Below are 8,293 nucleotides of genomic sequence, written 5' to 3' on the forward strand. Positions count from 1 at the left end.
GGGACGGACACGCCGCCCGCCACTTTTTATCATCGATACTATCGATAATAAAAATATTCTCTTGAAAATCAGATTCTTCCGTAGCACTGCTATACACAGACAGCAAAGAGAAAGGCTCCCCCCTCCGCCGTGGCTTTTCCGCGGGTGCGGAGCGGCCGCCCGTGGTGCGCAGCCTTCCCGCGGCCCTGCGCGCCTCCGGCCGCCCGGCCCCGTTTCTCCTGCGGTTCCTCCAGTGAAAACACAGCACCAAAAAACACCAAACGAACAAAAAATACCCTCAAACCCCCGAAAGAAATCCCGGGCAAGGAGCGCGGCGCTGGGGAGGGATGGGAGGGATGCGTGCGAGGGGCTTAACCCTTGGAGCTTTGAAGGCAAAACAAGGAAATACGTTGGAAAGGCATGTCTGTAAACAATGATAATTAGCCTTTTCAAAAATCATAACACTGATTAAAATCTCGGATTCATTATTTATTCATCACAGAACCTCTTTGCAGACCTGGGAATAGTGATTAAAACCTAAGTGCTTCTCGATTTTGCACAGCTCGAGAGGAGCCTAAAAAGGGGTTAAAATGGAAAGGAAAGAGGAAACCAAGCAAAGAGAATTTTTCTTTTAAGAACCAATACTTTCTTCTTCCCTTCCTGGCAGGAATACTCTTATTCCCCCAAATTTTGGTATTATGAAAATGTTTCTCATACTAAGTACAAGTGTTAGACTGAATCCAGTTGGTACTAAAATTGCAAACACACTTTCACTCCTAGAAAAGCCAACAGAAAGGAACTTCTTTTAACTCCATAATAGCAGGTTACGAAGTAAATGAACAACTGATGGTCAACTGGCCAATTATGGTATAAATATCCGTTGTTTACAGCGAGGTGTTAAATGAGCCTTTTGAGCACAAAGGATCAGACTGTCTAAGCTACAATTTGTGCTTCATCCCATTATGTCTCCCCGAAAAAGGCCCGTGCCGTTGTAGGTAATGTGCGCACAGAACATATTTCTCTCTGTTGATTTTAGTTTGCTTTAATTCAATACACACTCTTGTTTACTTTTTAAAATTTAAATAAATGTCAGCATTGTATAATTTCTATGTTAACAAAGCAGTGAGCAAAATCCCTTGTATGTTTATAAAATATTATTGTTTAATTCACATAGTTTAGGAATTCCAAATGTTGAGAATAGGAAGGAGGCCAAATACCATCTGTTTATAACTATGATGCATCATCATATGTGTACTTTAAAAAAGAAGAAGAAAAAAAAAGCTTGGTCAATCATGCCACTGTTCTATCTGTTAGGAATATGGTGAGGATTTAAAATCTCTCTGTGCCATCCACAGGAAATTTTAGCGTGGTTTAATTCCGAGCAGGGATGTTACAGGAGTTGCTCACGTCTGTGTTCCTGTCAGAAGAGCTGCAGGAAACACTCACGTGCCCCAACCACTGCAGGCACGAATTCAATCACTTTCTCCCAGCCTCAATATTCCCCACTTGCAAAGACCGAGAAGCAAAACCTGAGAGATTTATTTAAACTCCTTTATAGGTTTTGGGGGGAAAGAGGGGAGGTGTGGGTGCATTTGGGGCTGCATTTCCAAGTGCTTCATACATTCGTGTGCCTGTGTTTTTAAGGACAGAAGGAAAGCATGAGGATTTTGTAGCCTGTCTTGCAAAACACAGGCTATAGACTATCATTCAGCTGATTCTGCAAATAGCTTTAAAAAAAAAAAAAAAAAAAAAACCCTCTGTCAAATGTTAGTAGTTTTAGGTCCAAGTTAAAATAGGTCCTCGTTAAAAATAATACATTCCATACTACGGAGTGGTACGTAACGTGCATTTTAAAGAGAAGGTAGTCTGCAGGCTTAAAAACAAAGAGAGTGTCTCCAAGTTAAGTAGATAAGAAGATTTTTTTTCCCAAACCCGAGTTAATTAGCTGGTACGTCAAGCCTCATAGATGTCTTCCTACCTTTCAAGGGCTGAAGAATCCCCAGTAAATGTACTTAAACTTCCTAGCGAGGGCCAGTGAGATGAATGCAGAGATTAGGGCGAGTATTACCGTGCCTTCTCAGTGCATCCCAGCTGCAGTTCATCCTACTATTGATAATGATGCTTGGAGTTACTGAGGTGGTTTCTGAAACTCACATATGGGGTCCTTTCCCCAAGGATGAGGAATAATAGCGGCACTCAGGTGGTACAGGGAGGGTAAGCACAGATTTGCAGTTGCCTCTGCCTGGTGCGTGGTGACTTTTCAGTCGTGCTGATTTAATAAAGGGAGAGGTGCATTCAGGACAAGGGCTGTAATTCTCTGGTACAGTGTTTGATTTGTATTAACAAACAGGAGGGAAAAAGAAAGCACAGGTGAAAGGAAAAAATGTCTGGGCTTGCTGGAAGCCAGCCCTGGCAGAACGCTGGTGCAGTATGAAACGTTTTGTGGCCAAACTCTCAGCAATTTCTGTAATACCACAATTTAGCATACTATACACTGCACTGAAATGCCTAGGACTTGTTTTTTGAACTTCTTCCTTTCTACCGTTACACTTAACTTGCAGCATCTTGAATTACTTAGCTACACCCCGATAGAAAGTTACCGTTTCTTTAGCTCTACACCCTGCACTGGGCTCTTAGTGCTAAAAGCTGTCCATCAGAGTGGGAAAGCCCTTTCCAGCCCTTTCCTGTATATTTCCCAGCCTTTAACATAACCTTCTGAGACAGTTTATTATCTTGAAGGGCTTTAATATTTTTAATTAGGAAAAGGAAACGCCTTACACACCTCTCTTAAGTAATCTTTTTGGAGCTGGTTCCATCAACACGGATAATTTGCTACAGTGCCATGAGCTTAATCTGCTCACACTGACATTACAGGAGTGAGAAACAGGACAAAAGGCACCTTCTGTCACTGCAGTTTGAAAAAATATTCATAAATGTAAAATGTATACAATCCCAGCTTGAAAAAAAAATGGTGAAAAAAAAAACAGCCGTTCATTGAGTCCTGCGTATTACTACCTATTTTTCATTGGCTATGTCTCCCAAGCTCAGATAGCAATCAAGGGGGAAGATTGTTCAATTATGATGTGCATACCTGTCCACGAGGAGTTCTGTGGACCCCTCATGCTCGTTTATCACTTTGTTTTTACACACTGAAGTAGTTTCATGAGATACACGGACAGAGGCGGTTCTGAGGGCTGCTAAACACCATGTTCACTGCATGCTTGGTTTTGTGCTGTTCCTGGGCACTCAGAGCTGGTGCAGGGAGAAGGGCATTTGGAATCACGCTCCAGCACAGGTGTAAATCCTTTATAAAGAGCTGTGGTTGAGGTTGGATATCCAGGACATCCAGGTGGGGAGCCATTGGTCCCTGGGTCTCCCCGCTGTGTCTGAGGGCGCCTGTGCTGTGTTGGGACTGCAAACAAAACACGCACCAGGCATGAAGGCCTCAGTAATTCACAAGGAGAATGTGTTCTCTGGTCATCACACTAACTTCTCACACCCTTTTCGGGTCTGAACACCTTGTGCTCCCCCTTAGCAGAGGTAACTGAGGGCATTAATCGTCTCACAAGCTCCTGGGCATTAACATTTAACCATCCTATAATTTGGTTTTTAAGTGAAAACAGGGAGATTAATAAAGTTAATCTAGCGTTCACACAGATTTGAGGACAGCTGACCTCTGCCCTCTAGAGACCCAGGCTTGTTTAAGAATCTGCATCTGGGAGAGCCCCTACAGTTGTTGTGTCACAGCCAGTCCTGTCCCCCATGGGCTGCAGAGTGTCACCTCGCTGTCTGCAGCAGGAGCAGTGGTGACAAGGAATTTGCTGCTTTTATTTATGTCTCCCTCCTCTAGAAGGGTCAGTGTTAGCAAACACAGCTCCCTCCTGCAAGATAGCAGCTCTCCTGGAAGGAGGCACAGCAAAAGTAAAATCTTAGTTAAAAGCTAGTCAATATTTTAACTTGTTTGCATATAGGAGAGAAAGAAAAAAATCAGACAAAAAAAAAAAAAGGAAGAAAAAGGAAAGCAGAAATGTCAGGTCTTTGTTTTGGGGCACAGGTTTGCAACTTTTGGCATTACCTTATAAAATTCCCAAATCAGGAAAGCCTTTCATGTTGGAGGCTTCAGCCAACGGAAGTCCTGCCTCAAACTGCAAAGCCTTATCTGTGGATTTCTTTGCACATTCCACGTCCTGCAATTCTTGGGGAAAAAAAACTTGGATAGGAGTAGTTCGTCAATGCTATTAATAGATATGTTTAATGCAGAAGTGTGCAATGTGATGAGCAGCCTTGGCAGGAACCATATCCAGCCTGATTGTATTGTAATACTGTTTGATGCAGCAGTGTGTTTGATCAGTTACAAGTGATGAGTATCATATCACATCAAACAATTTAATACAGTCTCATTGTATGGAATTATGGCTGCTGTCAATCAGCATGTGGCCTATTCCTTACAGATCTGTCTTTGGGAGCTGGAATACGGTGGTAGCTTCATATGCATTAATAAATAAAGTGCTGCTGAAATTCCATGCAGACCTGTTGAGATTTTTGTTTCTCTTTCATGGCCTCTTTATTTTTTATTTCATTTGCATGATCTTTTGTCACTCTTTTCTTTTTCAATGCTGCATGGAGGTGAATTCACCTGGTCAACAGGACCACACAGGGTGGGGCTGGTGTGCTTTGAAAAATGCTTGGAAAACATCTAGAAAAAAAAAAAATATATATATGAGAATTGTGAATTTTGCTTTTCTGTGAACAGCAGCCTGAGTATAAATCCACTGAACTTGTTTTCAGCTGAAGCTTCACAGAGTCTCTTTTCTTGGCTTCCTCAGGGGGAGGAGAGGCTATCTATTAAAAATGCATATGTTTTGTCTTACTGCTTGGCACACCTCACTTGATAACCCCCTACTTTGGTTTGGGGATGGCACTCTTTGAACTTAAAGTCTCTTCCTTAGGACTGATATATTCAAGGTGCTGGAGGGGAAGCCTATGTCAGATGAAAGATATGTATGTAAATAACGGTATAGAGGTGGGGTTTAAGGCATCACCCATTTTACTATCAGTTTCAGACATATGCTGCTCTGCTGCTGGCTTGCCTTGCTCCCACTTCCTAACACGGAGGATGGTTTTTAATGAAGTCATACTCTGCTGCCTACAAATACGGGGTCATGCTACACTTGTACAGGAGTGGTGATTTCAGTAATGTTGCTTATTGTGGTCAAAGAGGGCAGAAGATTGCCTTTTTGCATCGTGTGACTCTGGGGTTTTGGAGCCTGCACAGACAAATTGATTGCATTGCAGTAGGGCCACACTTCCAGAGAATGGAGGTGTCACGCTAGAAAGCCAAATTTCAGCAGCTGATTAATCAATGTAATGACTGTAAGTTTTTCCACCTTTTGCTACTGTCTCAGCCTGCAGATCTAAATACAATTGGTGCTTGAAAGGGAAACCTCAGAAGAAATTTATGTAGATGCTAAAGGAAGTGCATTTTGACATAATAAATGGCACATTTCCTTCTGTATCAAAAATTATCTTCAGGGGTGAAACAAGGCCTGGTGAGAGATAGGGACAGGAATAAGGATAGCTGCATTTAAGAGATATTTCTAACTGACTTTGGGGTGGTGACTGAGTTTGAGCTCACCTTGGGTTTGCAGGGTGCAGCCTAGCTTTCCCTGGCACAGATTTCCCAGAAAAACTGCACTGAGGGATCACAGCAGAGGACGGGGAGCAGTCAGGGCTGTGGAGTGGTCAGGAGGAAGCCTAGCATTATGTAACTCCAACAACCTGAGCTCGGAGGCATCCATATAAAGAAAATAAATGAAGACCCAGCTTGCTCCTGTAATATCATCCACCTGATAATTCCTGAGCACTGCTCAGCCAGGTATTTCCTCTGCCTCGTAATCCAAGCACGGCAGACAAGACCCCATATGCTCTGTTTTCCAAAATAGGAATGGGTTGTCCTGTTACACAAATCATTCCAGAATCTTATTATTTTTATGGATTATAAACCAGCCACAATTATACCCTGCTCTTGCAGTTGAAGCTGATTAATTCAGAGCCAAAGATCTCCATGGTGTCTGACAGTCTGGGTCTTACGGTGCAAGGTAATGCAAATATAGCAAGGTTAAAATAATATTTATAAGTGTCTTTATAGCAAAACTGTTTTACTTCAAACCTAGCTTGTTATGTGGCTACTAATGACGCTCCAGGATCACACAGCACCTGAAGTGGAGCATGTCCTACCCTGGTTTATCTCATGTCTGGCATTAATTGGCAATGGCTCCGTCTGAGACCGTGATCCAGTCAAATCCTGTAGGCCACGCAGGTCTGGGTGGTATTTAGATCAGAAAACTCATCCAAGCAAGAGGAGCATTGGTTTGCCACTAATCCACAGGAGAGCAGTACCTCCACAAGGTTATTCATAGATTATAAGGCCAAGAAAGGACTATTTGGATCATCTGGTGTCACGTGTATAACACAAGCCATATGACTTCCCTCAATTAATTCCTGTTTGAACCAGAAAACCTCATCCTCTACCAGTCTAAAAATTGCCAGCCATGCAGAAGCCACCACAACCTTTGATATTATTAGATACAGCATTTTTGGAGAGATTTTCTCTCAAACAAGGGGTCAAAAGTGGCATTTATCTCCTCTGATTATTAGATCCTTATTGCTAGGGCAAGAGTGTGAGTCACAGCATTGAGACCAGGGTTCCCAAATACCAATACCTTTCATCTGGATCTTCCTTGGGGTCTTAGCTACTTCTGGAATCCTTCATTTTGCCATTGTTCTGTGGTTTCTATTGCAAAGGGCAGTTCTTTGGCAGTCACCACAGTGACCAGTATCAATAGACCAGTGGCAGAGCAATGGTCTATTGATAAATAGTGGTCCCTGCAGTCATTTGGTGGAATCCACCCAAAATCACCAGGAATGACATTGCTAAAGTGATATCCATACCTATAGTTAAGAGGATTTGGTTTGATGTGCATTTTAAGGGTTTTAAAAAAATAAAATAAAGTAAAATAAAGTAAAATAAAATAAAATAAAATAAAATAAAATAAAATAATTGCCACTAGTGTAGGTTGTGAAACCATTGCTGCTCACTGGGATGAAAGGCACCATATGTGAAACATGTTGCTGATTTCTTATCTCCAGAAGAAATGTTATCAAAGAGTAGAGGGACAGAATGATTTGTTTCTGCTGTAGGATCTGCATTTCATGGGTTTAGAGAATGAGGGTGAGTCCCATTCCCTCACTATACACAACCTAAATGAGCACTGCTGAACTAAAATGTCAGAATTTAGTAATAAGGAGAAAAGGTTTTTTTAAAAGTCCCATAGAATATTAATTTTTGCAGGCATTCACCCTCAGTTGTACCACACATATGTCTCCCTCCACCAGTGCACAGCCAATGGAGAAATATTATTTCTCAAACAGGGAAATGTGCTAAGAAGATGTCCACATCTTCCCCATGACAATAACAATGAAAAGCTTCACAAACCAGCAAATTTCAGGCCCTCCTTTCCTTTCTTGGAGGGTGGAGGGAGCAAAATTCTTAGTGACCATTGTGGGGACAGTGAGCTGTGGGACAAGAGGACCCTTCCTCCCATGGGCTCCAGAGCACCCAGCACCCAAATGACCCCACCCTGTGCAAAGTGAGGGACCCCCATCCGTGGTCCCCCAGGGACACAGCCTTCCCCTGCTTGTAGGACACTCAGGACAGCTTGCTTTGAGCAAATGCTGCCTTATCCTCAGTGGGGGTGTCCAACAGGAGATCTCCAAGCATCTCGCCAAGAGGATGATGTGGCAGGCCTTTCCCAACATTAATGGTTCCGTGTGCTTCTCCATCTTCCCTTTCCTACCCTCCCGCCTCCGGTGCAGGACCCCCAACGAGTTAAAAGTGTAGGAGCTGCTCGGAAAGAGGTCAGCTAATAAATGATGTCTAAATCCCAGTCCCAGATTTTCTGTTTCCAACATGCTGCGCAACTAACACTGTGACACTTTGGCAAGATGATGGAGAAAAATCCCGTGCCAGCTGACTGATGAGCACCCATCTTTTTTAATTAATTGGGTTGAAAAATGTCTCGTGTCAGTTTTGAATGTAGGGGCTCTTTCAGCTGCGTTTTTCTGGATACATATATATATATATATATATACATTTTAAGAGCAATAAAAATAAGCTGAATATGGTCATCTAGTTAAGCTTCTTGTTTCACTTCAGTGCTTTATAAGTAGCACAAAACTCTTTAAAAACCTGCTTAAGTCATATTTCTATCTGCTTTGTACTGTGTCACTGTGGGAAGAAACTGAACAGACAGGG

This window comes from Corvus brachyrhynchos, unplaced genomic scaffold (genome assembly GCF_000691975.1).
Source record: "Corvus brachyrhynchos isolate BGI_N302 unplaced genomic scaffold, ASM69197v1 scaffold126, whole genome shotgun sequence".
NCBI lineage: Eukaryota > Metazoa > Chordata > Aves > Passeriformes > Corvidae > Corvus > Corvus brachyrhynchos.